At 52.9% G+C, this 15,149-nt stretch overlaps 1 long non-coding RNA gene across 3 annotated transcripts in view; it reads right to left on the reverse strand.

Annotated features, from left to right (window-relative positions):
• Nucleotides 1-15,149, reverse strand: part of LOC135364219 (uncharacterized) — a 55,570-nt gene that overhangs the window by 35,986 nt on the left and 4,435 nt on the right. The window contains exon 1 of one of the 3 annotated variants that reach the window (XR_010411068.1): nt 2,182-2,524. The exons of the other annotated variants lie outside the window; for them this stretch is intronic. This is a non-coding gene — a long non-coding RNA (uncharacterized LOC135364219). Of the gene's footprint in view, nt 1-2,181; nt 2,525-15,149 lie in introns of those variants that run through there. 3 annotated transcript variants of the gene reach the window in all.

The following is a 15,149-nucleotide window of genomic DNA, read 5'->3' on the forward strand; positions in this document are numbered from 1 at the left end:
GCACAAGGCACAACATTGGGTTCATGACCAGAATAATACAGTAAGGATCCTGACTTGGGGATGGATGGATCAGGCTCTTCAGTTCAAGATTCCATTCCAGTAAAGGAGCTTCTGTTTAGCCTACCTTTCGCTAGGGAAGGTGAGACTCCTGCATTCCAGGAAAGGAAACCAGAGTGCTGGCCTGCAGGGGGGCTGATGCTGGCAGCCAGAAGCAACGAACATTCCCTGCAACGATGACACACCCTTCAGGTGGCTTAGATGGGGATACACCCTCCTCAATCAGGAGCATAGTGGTCAATTATTTTGCTATTAGAGTTGCCACCACTTTTTTTTTTTTTAACTTTTTGGTTATTCTGGAAGCATTCACTTGGGTTTTTCCCTGCTCTGGTTTTCTTTATGTTTCCATAATCTTTCGGCTCCTGGGTGGTCTGGTTTCCGACAGGCAGCAGCGTCAGCTGGTTCTCACAGAGTCCATGTGCTCATGGAGGAAATGTGGCCTGAGCCGATGTCACCCCACCCACAGAAAGGAAGTGACAGCTACACAAGGTGGAGAAATGTATGGGTTGTATCCGTAAGGATGATTTTGGTTACTAGGAACAGAAAACCCTATTCAAATAGCCATAAATAATAAAGGCAAATCATTGACTCACTTTTTTTGAAAAGTCCTTCAGGAAAAGCTTGATCCAGCTTTTAACAGTGCCAGCAAGGACCCAGTTTCTCTCACTCAGCTTGTCTTTTTCAAGACTGGCTTCCCTATAGTCTCAAGACACATGCCAGAAGTTCCCAAGACAAAGATCACCTCATTCGTGCTGAGTAGGGTTATCAGAGAAGCATCGTTGTCCCAGAACCCTCACACAAGTCCTGAAGTTCACTCTGACGGGACAGGTGTGGGTCACCTGCCCAACTGTAAACCAATCACTGAGCCAGGGGGTTGAAATGCACTTACTGATTTAGAGCCAGTCCCTGGAGCTGCATGGCTCCCCAAATCAAAACCACCGCTATCCAGGAGGGCAGGGGCCAGGGAGGAGAAAGATACTGGGAAAGCTACCCATACCTGCCCACTGCATTGGGCAGCCACATACATGGGAGTTAATGACTGATTGTCATAGCTGCAGTTCCCATCATGAACCACATTAAGCATTTCACATGCATGAGTTCTGTGATTTAATGAATCATCACAGAACCCTGGGAGGTAGCCTTTTAATCCAATTTTGCAGAGAAGAAAGCAGGTTAAGTGAAGTAACTTGAAGTATCATGGCTGTTATGAGTCAGAGGCAGGATATGAACCCAAAATCTGTCTGATCCCCAAATCCATTTTCCTAACCTTCACCCCATCCTGAATCTCAGTCATGTGCAAGGCGCCACTGGGGACACCAAGAAGGGAAGCACATTTATTCAACAAGCCTTAACTGAGCACCTACTGTGTTGGGCGTTCTTCCAGACTCTTGTGTACTCAACCCACTGGGAATCGCCATTTATGGCAGTGTTGGGCACTTGACCTGCATCACCTCACTGAATCCGTAAACACACTCTGGGGAAGACAGTCTTATCTCCTCTGGATCCCTGAGTTAACAGAGGGACAGTGAGGTCAATTTACTCCATGTCACCCAGCTGGTTGGGCAACTCTACTTGGTCTCACTTTCTGGGAGCTAAGTGGTCATTCTCGAAGGTCAGATCGGCAAGAAGACAGCCACATCCGCCGAGGTCCCCCGAGAAATCCAGCCTGGAAGAGCGCAGGCACACGTGGATCGAGGCGTGCTGAGAAGGCGTCCCGGGGAAGAACAAGTTTCCTGAGGTGTGGAGAATAAGGGTACAAGTTCAAGGTACCCAGGCTGCCACTGGTGCCCACCACTTCCTCCACGTTGTCTGGGCATTTGTCTGCAGTATAACCTGCTTGACTGTCTCAGTACTATTCAAACCCCAGGGTTAGCATAAGAGAATTTTAACAATTAACGATTTACAGGCCCCTGCTCAGTGCCAAGACTCCATCTCAGCCTTGCAGTCACCCTGCAGGGTAGGAACTGTAGACATCATTTTACAAGCGAGGAAACAAAGCTCGTAAGTCACGGGGCCAAGACTGAACCTCCAGGCCTGACAATCTCCTTGCTTGTCATGAGACACTGAGATTCCCCAGGCTACACACACACACACACACACACACACACACACACACACACACACCTTTATACATCAGAAGAGGCTAGTGTCCTGTCTGAGTCATCCTCCCCTAGGCTGCTCTCTGACTGGCCCTCTGACTTGGGCTCTTGGCTGTGGACTTTCTAGAACCCTCAGGCAACTCATTGTGGGTGTTCTCTCGACAGGAGGCTGGGTTCCCCGAGCTTCTCTAAATCTGCCACTCGTTTCTCGAAGCCTTAATGGAGGAGATAAGGACAGAGAGAAACCTATGAAGAAGAAGAACTGGGAGTTTTTTAATGATTTTTTTTTTAGATTCCATTATAGTGAACACACAGTGTTACACAGTTTCCGGTGTACAATGTAGTGATTCAACACTTTCATATATTACTCTGTGCCCATCATGACAAGTGTCCTCTTTATCCCCTTCCCCTATGTCCCCCATCCCCCCATGCACCTCCCCTCTGGCAAACCCCAGTTTGTTCTCTAGAGTTAAGAGTCTGTTTTTTGGTTTGTCTCTTTCTTTCCTTTTCTTAAGTTCCACATATGGCTGAGATTGTGTGATATTTGTCTTTCTCTGACTGACTTATTTCGCTTAGCATTATACTCTCTGGCTCCCCTCATGTCATTGCAAATGGCAAGATCTCATCCTTTTTATGGCTGAATAATATTCCATTGTGTATATACACACATCTTCTTTATCCATTCATCGGTCGATGGACTCTTGGGCTGCTTTCATACTTTGGCTATTGTAAATAATGCTGCAGTAAACATAGGGGTGCATGTATCCCTTTGAATTAGTGTTTTCATAGTCTTTCGGTAAATACCCAATAGCGTGATTACTGGATTATAAAATAGTTCTATTTTTATTTGTTAAGGAAACTCCAGCTATACTCCAGCTGTATATTTCCACAGTGGCTGCCAGTTTGCATTCCCACCCTCAGGTGCACGAAGTTTCCTTTTTCTCCACGTCCTTGCCAACACTTGTTGATTCTTGAGTTTTTGATCTTAGCCAGTCCGCCAGGTGCGAGGTGATCGCTCATTGTGGTTTTGATTTGCATTTCCCTGATGATGAGTGATGCTGAGCATCTTTTCATGTATCCGTGGGCCATCTGTATATCTTCTTTGGAGAAATGTCTGTTCATGTCTTCTGCAAAAATGTGGGTTTTGAAGACAGACCTGAGTTTGAATCTGGGCTCGGCCACCCACACGCTTTGTGATCCTGGGCAAGTCATCTCCTGTCTCTGGGCCTCAGTTTCCTGAGCTGTTAAGTGAGAGCCAGTAATCCCCACTCCATGGGTTGATGTGTGAACCAGAAACCTAGAAATTGTCCTTCAGGTGTTTCTCCCCCACCCCTCTGCCATCCACTCAGGTACCAAGTTTTATTCGTTTTACCTCCAAAATATATTTCAAATTCATGCACCTCTCTCTGTCTCCTATGTCCCTTTTCTCATTCAAGCCACCATCATCTCCTGCCTGGACAACTAAGGTAACTAAAGAGATGGTTTTACAGAACCATACCTTCAATGATGCCAGCCCCAGTTCCAACTCTCCAGCGGCTTCCTGTTGCTTGCAAGGAAACTCCAAGATCCCTACTGTCACGTGCACAGAGAGGCCCACGTGGGCAGAGCCCACCACCCTACAGACCCATCACTCCCCCTCTCCCTGGGGCTATCTGCACCCAACGTCCCAGCTACACTGCTCCCTCTGCCTGGAACATTCTTCCCCAACCAAAGCCAGTTAATTCCTGCTTATGCGTCAAATCCCTATTCAAAGGTCACTTCCTCAGGGAAGCCTTCCTCGATTTCTCAGACCAGATCAGACTCCCCCATTTATTGATCTCACCCTGTACTTCTCCTTTGTAGCCCTAATCACAATCACAATCATAATTACATAAGTATTGGCTGAATTGGTCCTTGAATATCTGTCTCCTTAGTCATGGGCACATTGTTTTTGCCTCTTCTTCAGGAGAACAACCCTCCCTCCCTGACCTAATGATTCCAGAGGTGGGTCCAGATTCAGATTGGATATATGTGTGTTGTTAGAAGAGGGGGGTATGGGGACTTTGGTTGGGGCAGGCATCTTCAGTACCCCATGGAGAACTCCCAGAGAAGAATGAAGCCCCAAACAAAGAAAGCAGAACCAGGAGACAGAGAGCGAGCCACTGATTCTGAAAATGTTCTTTTGCCCTGGAACCAGCGGTGTCTGAAGGTCTTCCCTATTATGTGATGCCCCCACCCCACCCCTGAGTTCTGCTGTGTTTGGCTTAAGCTGGTTTCACCTCACAAACAACAGATGAGAGCAGGCCGGTACAACTTTTCTAAACTGAAGGTCCGTGGGGATGAGGACTGGGAGCTGGTCTTCCTCAGTGCTGGGCTCAGAGCCTGCTCGCTTACTGTTACATGGAGGGTGAAGTGGCAAGTGGACAGCCCACAGCACGGCATCGGAAGGCAGTCATGATTCTTCAGAAACGTGGCACCTTTTTCTCTGCCATCACACAGACACTGCCAGTGTGACCAAAGCTTGAGCCTCCCTGATGTCCTGACTCCGGGAACCTGCCCCCCCCACTCCCCCCAGAAGGGAGACCATCCCGGCCCGCCCAGCGATGGCCCGCTGCTGTGACTTCCCTCCGCTTACCGGAATTCCACTTACCGGAATATTCCAGGGCTGACCCATCACCCCAGGTGCACGCCCAAGTAGCCAAGGTGACTGTTTACCCTCTGCCCTTAGAAGCCATCTCCGGCTTGTGGCAACGGGCGTCCCGCACAGCTGCCCTTCGCCCACAGCCTAGCCAGAAAAGCAAAGGTGATTCCTGCAGAGGGCTGGCATTGCCAGGCTGAGTCTTCCACCCCTCCATGCCCAACCCCATGCTCCCTGCCCAGCCCGGCTCCCCACGGCCCCGGCATGCCACACACTCACCTCCTGGTCTGTCTGGGAGCCGAGGGGAGCGGGAGTCAGAACTCACCTCTTCCTGCTCCTCCGGCCACGCTGCCCAAGGCTTCAGCCAACACCAGGTGGATGGTAGAGGGTGAGCCCCGGGGCTCTGGAGTCAGAGAGACTCGAGTCCAACCCCCCCCCCCACCTCCTCTTGCAGCTCTGGGACCTCAAGCAAAGCACTTCACCCCTCTGAGCCTCTGTCCCTCCATATGTAGCATGAGGATAATAACTGTCACCACGCCTGTGGGCTGTGACCATGACATTAGTGTGGTCTGACTTGAGGGGTTCAGTCCGGGGCCTCAGCCCTTTCCCGAGGGGACACTAGGCTAGAGGAGCCCTGCCTCACCCAGTGGTGCGTCCTGCCTTTAGGGGCCACCTGCTTTCAACCACCTGGATGGAAGGGAGCCGGGGGGGAGGGGAGTTGAGCTGCCTTTGTGCAGCCTGCACCCTTTATTAATTTGGTGTCTATTTGGGGAGGCTCTGGGAGGTCTGATGGTGGCCTTAGGGTCTGAAGGGCTCCCAAGTGTCCTTGGACACCGCCGACACCCTCCCGTGTGACTGGGCCTGTCCTGACCTCTGCAGGGGACTTTGGTGCTCTCCCCACCCCTCTCCCCGCTCACCGCATCACCACCCTAGAAACAGGCCCACATCAGCACGTGCACCACCCAACTCCCCAGAGTTTTGCTGTTTCCTAAGAAACAGTTTCCCCAACCTATGAGCACTGGCTTTGGAGTCACCAGTGGAGGGCGTTCTACCTGTGTGGCCTCGGAGGAGTGGCCCCACCTCTCTGAGCGTCACAGGATAGGGCCAACGTAATTAGCCCTGGACACCTGGAGGATTAAACGTGGAAACTCAAGGCAGCTGTGGACTCGGCAGCAGGCGCTAATGAATGATGAGCAGATGCGGGCAGGAAATGACACATTTGCATCCTCCACCCCCTGGCTCCCCGCTTGCTTTCGAAGGAGGGTGCCGCCCTGAAGCCGAGAGAGGCCAGGGGAGAAGGAAGCGAAGGCCGAGCCAGGCGCCAGGAGGAGTGGGAGCAAGACTGAGCGCCGCAGCCCCGACGCCTGTCCCCTTCCTTCCCCATGCCGGGCTTCGCGCGTGGATCCCCAGCCCACGTATCCACACTCGTGCTCCGTGGCCACTCGGCCAGCGGTGCTCACACCTGCAGTGCCGTCCACCTCGGGAGCATCGGCCAGGGAAGACTCCCCCCACTCCCCCACCCCCACAGCCCCAGAAGCGGGCTCAGGCCTCCGGGGCCTGCATGCCAGCATCTGGAGGATGGGCTGTGAGGGGGTGCGGCCCTCAGCCTGGGGGGTGGAGTGTGAGTCCAGGGTCAAGGTCAGGGCCTCACTGGCTTCAGTCTCAGGGCAGGTAGGAACTGAGTGGATCCCTGCCCTCCAGGACCCTTACAGTCTAGCGGAAAGAACAGATGCTAAACAAAGAATTAAAAGTGGGATCTGTGATACAAATGCTTGTGGGGAGAGAGCCTGGCTTCACCTGGGGGTCCACCTTCTGATACCCCCGCCTGAGGCCCCTACGGCCCCTCCTGCTGCCCGGCCCCCTCCCACGAGCCCCAGGGCAGGGTGTTCAGGGAGCCGAACCCACAGCTCAGCACCAGTCCTGCCATGCTCTGGGACCCACTGAGGCCCAGGGTCCCTGAGCTCACGTCTCCCAAGGGTGGCCCCAGACCAGCTGCAGATCCCAGACCCCCTGAATCAGATTCTCTGTGGCAGGGCCCCAAGTCAGCATAGTCACCAAGCATCCGGGGGCTCTGAGGCTCCTTGAAGTTTGAGGACACTGTTGGAGGGAGCACGCCCTAGTCACACATTTATTCAGCACATTTTTCTTGAGTACCTACTGTGTACCTGGTGCCACTCTAGGTCCTGAGGATGCATTTGGGGACAGACACAGCCCCTGACCTCAAAGCTGACATCTTACTGGGAGAGATAGTGAGACAAATAAATATACGATGAGATAATTCAGGGGGTGGTAAATACTGGGAGGAGCAAAGTGGTCAGGGAAGGCTTCTTGGGGGAGGTGATATTTGAGCTGAGACCTACAGGATTCAAAGCCAGGTGCCTCTGCATCTACACCCTAACCACGGTGGCACTATTCCCTGGTCCCGTCGACCTCCATACTCCAAGGGGCCAGGAAAAGCAAGGGTGATGGAGGAAAGAAGGCCATGCTTCCTCCCCCTAGAGAAAAACCTTCACAAACTAAGCGTAGGGGGAAGTGGTGATATAATGCCCACCACATATAAATAGGCCCATCCACTCCAGAGTCGCCCTGGAAACTTGCGGTCAGTTTGGACTTTGCTTAAGGCCGAGCTCCCTGCCACCAGGAGCCCAAAACGGCTGAACAAACTTCAAGCTTCACATGGGGCCGGCCCTCGGTGAGTTCAAGGCTGGAGCATTTCTCCAAAGTCAAAACCGCAACAGGAAGGCACAGAAATGGTCTTCTGAGGAGGCCCGGCCTGGAGCAAGGGCTCTGGTCAGCTTCCCGAAGGCCATGATGGATCAGGAAGGAAGGAAGCCAGGAATGCCCCCTTGCGCCAACGCCTCTACCCTGCCCTGGGACCACCATACCCAATATGAGAATTGGGGATTTGGGTACAGCATTGTCCTGCATCCCCACTCCCAGAAGAAGTAATGCGTTTAGTCCCCATCGCAGAGAGTGAAGGGAGAAAGTGTGTGGTTGAGTTGTGCTGTGTGTCCCGAATTGGTCTTGACAGTTCTTGATTTCCGGTCATCTGTTCCCATTTCCCACAGAAACCAACTAGTTGGGAGATGGGGTCATCCTGGTAGTTCTGCAGACAGCGGGCGCCGGGAAGGGAGTCCGGGGCCCATGCTCTCGGTTTGGGCTCTGCCACTTGGCAGATCTCCCCCTTCCTGTGCCTGGGGACTGTGGCCTAAGTCAAGTGCAGGGGTCCTCGGGCTGATTCTCTGCCCTGACGAGAGGGAGGGATGTGGGCTCCAGAATGAAGGTGGTGCTGGCCGTGGGGAGGGGCTGAGAAGGAGAAAGGGGCCCTTTGGGGACAGATGGGGTGTTGGAAGCAGCCCACCGGCTCCCCAGTGCCACCACCACCTGCTGTCCCCCGGCCCACTTCCCGTCTCTTTCCTTTGGCCCCTGGGCTGGAATCTTCACTCCATCTTTTATTGGCTGTATGACCTTGACCAGTCCCTTGGCTGCTCTGAGCCTCAGCTACACCATCAGGAGAATGGAGCTAATGATCCCTCTTAGAGCCTAGGCAAGGCTCCCAAGAAATCACGTACCTACTCTGCCCACCTCAGCACCTGGTGCACAGGAGGAGTGTTACAAAAGAATCATTCTCTTGCCCTAATAAATGTAACTTGAATTGTGCCTTTGATCCTGGTCCCATTTAACCCAGGGGTTAAGCCTCCTCCACAAGAGGGACTGGACTTACTCAGTTCGAAAGTATAATCATCACCGTCACCCCCACTCCTGACATCAAACCCTATACATACGTCACGGAGTGAGGTCCTGTCCAGGGCATGGCACACCACCATTCATGGTAACTACAATTTACTGCACACCTACAATGTGCCAGTCCCTGCACGCTTGTTCACTACCCCATCATGTTCTCCAACAACCCTTCAAGCTGAGGAGACCCCCATTTTACAGATGTGAAAACTGAGGCTCAGAGATGTGAAGTTTCTGCTCAGGGACCACATGGAGCCCCACTGTCTACCTGCAAAGGCCAGGCATTTACCACCAGGCTACCCTGAGGCTGAGGGGAGACTCCGCTCTCTCTGTACTTCAGCATGGGCTGCTGGGGAGACCCCAGAAGCAATAGCAGAGGCCCAAATGGCTCCCCTAGCCAGCCAGCTCTTGACAATTTCACTAAAATCTAATTTCCCCTACATTGAAGGCTCCTCCTCTTTTTTTGCAAAATAAGACCTGGGTTTCAAGTAGACCCCAAGGCTTCTCCAAATTCTGGAGGAGCTCGGAGTGGGCCTGTGACTCTGGGAGCACATTTACCAAGCCCAAATGGGCACATGAGGCCTACGAAGGATGAGGGTCCCTGGATATGTGGATGTGGGGCCATTTTGGCAATCAAAGTCCCAAGGCCACTACTGGCAAATCCTATGATGCCTCCATTCTCTCTGGGGAAGTGCAGTTGTGCCTCCAGGCCGTGACTCAGTCAATACATCTGTAGGCCAGCCATGGTGATCAGGGCTCTGTGGGCCTGTGTAGCTTCCTGGACACCTTGACTGGGGCTGGGAGCTGGTCAGGGAAGGCTTCTTGGAGGAAGGGGGGTTGAGCAGGCCCTTTGGACAGAGAAAATTCAGGCAGGCAGAGAGAAGGATGTGTCTTTTCCAAAGAAGCATCTTGGCACAACAGAGAAGGTTGGTCTTTATGGTCAAACCAACCTGGGTTTGAATCCTTAGGTGGACAGATGTATGGATAGACAAATGGATGAATAGAAGAATGTATGGATGGTTGGACATATGAGTGGATGGATGGATAAATGGATGGTTGGATGGGTGGATGGATGGATGGATGGATGGATGGATGGATGGATGGGTGGATGGATGGATGGGTGGATGGATGGATGGTTGGATGGATGGGTGGGTGGATGGATAAATAGATGGATGGATGGATGGATGGATGGATGGATGGATGGATGGATGGATGGATGGATGGTTGGATGGGTGGATGGGTGGATGGGTAGATGGATGGATGGGTGGATGGATGGATGGTTGGATAGATGGGTGGGTGGATGGATAAATGGATGGATGGATGGATGGATGGATGGATGGATGGATGGATGGATGGATGGATGGATGGATGGTTGGATGGGTGGATGGGTGGATGGGTAGATGGATGGATGGGTGGATGGATGGATGGTTGGATGGATGGGTGGGTGGATGGATAAATAGATGGATGGATGGATGGGTGGATGGATGGATGGATGGATGGGTGGATGGATGGATGAATGGATGGATGGGTGGGTGGATGGATAAATAGATGGATGGATGAGTGGATGGATGGATGGATGGATGGATGGATGGATGGATGGATGGATGGATGGTTGGATGGGTGGATGGGTGGATGGCCAGACAGAAGGATGGTGAATGGATGGACAGATGTATATATGGATGGATGAATACATGTACGAAAAAATTAAATAAGGAAGGATAGCCCAATCAGTTAATCCCAAGGCTGCTGTCTCTCCTGTTGACCCGTCTGCCTGCCCCGCTCTAGTCAGGATATACGGGGTTATGGCACGGTAACAAACAACTCCAAAACCTCAATGGCTCCAAACAGCAAAGCTTTCATTCTTGTTCACACCACATGCTTGTGGGCTGGCGGGGACCCTGCTCCACGTTGTCCTCAGGACCCCAGTCAACACCATCCTGCCAGTTGCTGGTGGCTGTCACATTCCGATGGCCAAACCCAGTCACGTGGCCACCCCTAGCTTCAGGGAAAAGGGCCGTGCATTCCCACCATGGATCCCGCAAGAGGAGAACCTGGATATGTGTGAGTAGCCTTAATGCTGCCCCTGTGTGCTGCTTCCCTCTAGCTCCCTGGGAGCACGGTCCCAGAGTCAGTGGGATGGGGACTGAGTGTGGAAGAAAAACAGAGGAAAGGCCCTGGCCCCATCTCAATCCGGGGACGCCCGGAGCCTGAGGGGACATGTTCACTCCTCAGGTCCCCGCCCATTCTCCCTGTGAGTGGACACTTCAGGATCAGCATGAGCCCAAGTGCCCCAGGGGGCTGCAGCATAAATCTTGCCTGGCCCTGCCTCAGACACACCCTTGCTCCCAACTGTGCCCTCCTGGGCCCAAGGACAGGCCACAGGGCACCCTGGAGGAGAAGTATGGGGCATCCAAGCTGAAGCGTTCTCTAGAGATCATCAAGTCCAACCCGTGCATTCACAGAGAGAAACTGAGGCTCAGAGAGAGTGAGCTGATTCCCAGGGCAGAGCAAAGGGTCTCCAGAAACTCTGTCCAGTGTCCGTCCCTTCCACCCTCAAGCTGCAGGCAGACATCTTTGTAGTGGGACTGAGAGTCAGGAGGACAATGCCTGCCTTTCCCTGGGCCAAAGCATCCCTGCTGAGCTTGCCATGCTAATACAGGCCTCCAGGGCAGTTCAGGGCCCTCGGGGCCTCTCGCACAGGCCCAGGGCCCCTCCCTATCTGCAGGGGAAACGGCGGGCAGTCCTGTGTTCCAGGCCCTGCCCTACCACGTCTCAGTGGAGTGTCCTTGGGCAAGTCATTGAACCTCACTGAACTTCAGTTTCCTAATCTGTGAAATGGGGATGATGAGTTGCCCTGCCTCATTCGCTGGGCTCTGAGAAGGTTTGGGAATATTTGCTCCATCGTGACTTGTCATACCGACGTGTAGTGTACGAGCCGGCTTTCGGCCCCTTCTCCCCACCTAGCCCCGTCAGCCCTAGGCCCACTGATGCTAGCGCAAGGCTTGCACAGAGTCATGTTCAGGCGCTATTTTGATGAACTGAATTGATGTGTTCTCGATTCATTTCAGCAGGTACCTGCCAACTACCGAGCCAGTGCTGCGGGTGACAGGATGACAAAAATCCCTCAGTCCTAGGAGGAGCCCAAACACAGCCATACAGATGCAGGAGAGCCGGAGGTCCCAGGCCATGCGTGACGCTAGATGCTTGTCTGTGCGTCCCTCCTTCACTGATGGATTCTCCCCACTGGGCTGTGGGCTCTATGACACAGAGAGCCACCAAATCCCCAGTCACTGGCCCAGGGCCTGGCACATGGCTGATCTGCACTGGATACTTACTGACCGCATGAAGGATCTTGTGGGCAGTCCCTTCTCTCTGAGCCTTGGGTTCTTTATGTGTAGGGTGGGGTAGCTGGGAAACTAACCCGAGATAACAAAAGAGCTTAGATAACCTAGTTTGCAAAGTCCCTGGATCATCATAGGCCCGCAGCGGGCATGGCTGGAACCACCGCCCGCATCAGTATTAGGAAGTGCACAATATTGTAGAGATGACAGAGGTCCCCCCGGGGCTGCAGGGGGCTGCGGGGGAGCCCCAGCCCGGCCCACAGTCAGCTCTGAGATACCACGCACGCTGCCGTCCACGGCCACCCCTGCACTTCCATTCCAGCCTCCCAGATGCCCACCACCCGCCCCCCGTGCGCAGATATTCGATGAAGAGATTGAGACTCAGGGAGATGATAGAACTCACCCAGGTCACCCAGAACCTGAGAGGTTTGACCATGGACAGAGCATTGCCTGCCTGTCTCGAGCTTGCCCCCCGAGGCGCCAGGAGTGACACTTCTGTTATGATCATAAGAGGGAACGGGGCTTGCCCGAGCTCCACAGCCAGTGGGTAGCGAAGGAGCACCTCCCGCCCCCACCCAGGGCCTCAGCCTCAGACCTCGGCGCCCACGCCACCCCCTGGGGGACTGGGATCTGAGCAGCGCCCTGGCCGCCCTCTGCGGCTCCCGGAAGTGCCCTGCGTCTGCACCTTGATCTCCACACCCACGATGCCAGGAAACCCCAGCAGGGGCGGCCAAACTGTGGGATATTTATAGCGGGCATGCAGAAAAGTTGCCACCCCCATCTGTTTACCCAACAGCGCTCTCCTCGCTGGGCGCTTCCAGCCCCGCCGGCCACAGACAGACCCTCACCGCCGCCTCATCTATTTTTTTCCTCCCCACTTAATTTTGCATCATCCCAGTTTCCAAAATAAACTTCCCCAAACCAGCCAGGCTCACTCTGGCCCAGAATCCCTAATGGGGAGCCCCCCTTCAGCCCCAGCCCCCATCAGCCCACACAGCAAAGCCACCAAACCCAACCCAGCCCCTCGGCTGCCCTTGGCCTTGATTTAGAAGCAGCTGCTCCGGCCCTGGCGGGTTTCTGACACTCCAGTGCCGGGGTGTCTGCATCTGCGGGGATGCCGGCTGGGCATCTGTGTGCATGGTTCCTGGCTGGAGGAACCCTCCACACACACACACACACACACACACACACACACGCAATACATACACTCATGCACACAGGTAGACAAATACACACATACATGCACATACACACGCATGCACGCACATGCACATATGTACATGCATACACGCGTAAGAATGTATGCACACGTACATGCGGGTGCGCACGTACACACATTCACACATACACAACGTATGCACACGCACATACACACATAAGCATGTGCGTACACACGTACATATGTACACGCATGCGCACACGTGTGCACACATGCATGCATGAGCATACACAAACACATGCACACACGTACGCACATGCACACGCACATGCGTACAGTGCCCCATGAGCTGCCCTGGCCCCTGCTGTCCTCTCCCAGCTCTGTCATGGGACCCACCCACTCCTCCATCCCCGCCCGCCCACCCCTCTGAACGTTCATTCTCCCACGCGCCATGCCGTCTCACCTCTGGGCCGATGCACATGCTAGTCCCTTAGCCTGGAATACTTCTCTTGCCATTTGCCGGGCTAACCTCACTAACCCTGCAGGCCCTCACTTAGGTGTCCCCTTCACCAGGAAGGCTCCCCTGAGCAGTGCAGGGGAGCAGGTGCTCTGGGTCATCCTTCATTTCCACCTCAGAGGCCAAGGGAAGCTTAGAAGCCACTCCCAGAGTGGAAGGAGCCCCCACAACTCCCCGCCCTGGGCCCCCCCCCACGGGCAAACCAGCTCTCTAATGCCCAGGAGAAAGGGCTCCTCCACCCCAGGATCTAAGGGAGTCATTTAGTCCATCCGCCTGTGGCCGAAACCAGGGACATCTCCACCATTCCACAATTACAATTCCAACTTTGTGTGTGCTCTCTTAAGTTATGGGTTTTTCAGGCTAACAATTCAAAAGGCCATTTATTTCTTCTAAATTGTTTTTTTTTTCCTTTTGCAAGGAGAAAGGATAGGAAAGAAACCAATATTTGTCAGGTTATCTATTCCCATTTAAAAGAAAAAGAGGCGGGGCACCTGGGTGGCTCAGTCATTAAGCGTCTGCCTTTGGCTCAGGTCATGATCTCAGGGTTCTGGGATTGAGCCCCACATCGGGCTCCCCGCTCTGCGGGGAGCCTGCTTCTCCCTCTCCCACTCTCCTTGCTTGTGTTCCCTTTCTCGCTGTCTATCTCTGTCAAATAAATAAATAAAATCTTTTTAAAAAAATAAAAATAAAAAATAAAAGAAAGAGAGTCATAGGCCCATTCTCTGGATAAAGAAACTGAGGCTTAAAGAATTGCACCTCATTTCTTTATCCAACACCCTGTGCCAGGCACACAGTGGCACCAGGAACACAGCGGCATCAGGAACACAGCGGTGAAAATAAGCATGATCCCTACCATTTTGGAGATCATAAACCACTGAAAGAGACACACCACATAAATAATTTTACAAATAACTATTTAATAATCATTTTTTATTCGGTTGATAGTGCTTCAAAGGAAAAGTCCAGAGGGCTGACAGAGAATATGTAACCGGGAGCCCAAGGAAGTCTTCTTGGACATGACATGGAAGCCCAGACCTGAAGGAATTAGCTCAACGAAGGACTGGTTGAGGATCATTCCCGGCAGGGGAAACAGTACGTGCAAAGCCCAGAGGGGAGATGGAGGGACAGAAGAGATGATCTGCCAAAAGCCCTGCAGCCTGTGAGGGACAGGCCTGGCTCAGAGCCTAAGGCTAGCTGACCCCAGGGCCTTTGCTTGTGCCTCTCCAACAGGAGGGCAGGTTGCTGTTGATGGAAAGCAGCACCGGGAGCTGCCCGTATTATTGTCTCCTTGTCCTCCTTAGATTTCAGCTCTAATCATGACAAACAAATTAACATCACTAGTTCTAACTGGGAATGTTTAAGAAAACTAAGTCCTCTATTAAAACAGCTTAGCAATCCATTTTTTTTAAAGGTTCTAATAAACACAAGTCAAGAAGATAAACATTCAAGAGCTATCTGGTGCCATATGCAGTAATCCTTAGCTGTCGATCACATTCCTTGTTTCCATGAACTTAACAGCACGCCTCTTCTAACTTCCCTTGAATATTTCCTTACAAATCAGGCTTTTCCTCTGAGACTGTGGGAGTACAGGTGTCTGAGGCCTTGTAGGTAATGCCAC

This window comes from Mirounga angustirostris, unplaced genomic scaffold (assembly GCF_029215605.1).
Source record: "Mirounga angustirostris isolate CCGP_5_RB_7025 unplaced genomic scaffold, mMirAng1.0.hap1 SCAF_4, whole genome shotgun sequence".
Taxonomy (NCBI): Eukaryota; Metazoa; Chordata; class Mammalia; order Carnivora; family Phocidae; genus Mirounga; species Mirounga angustirostris.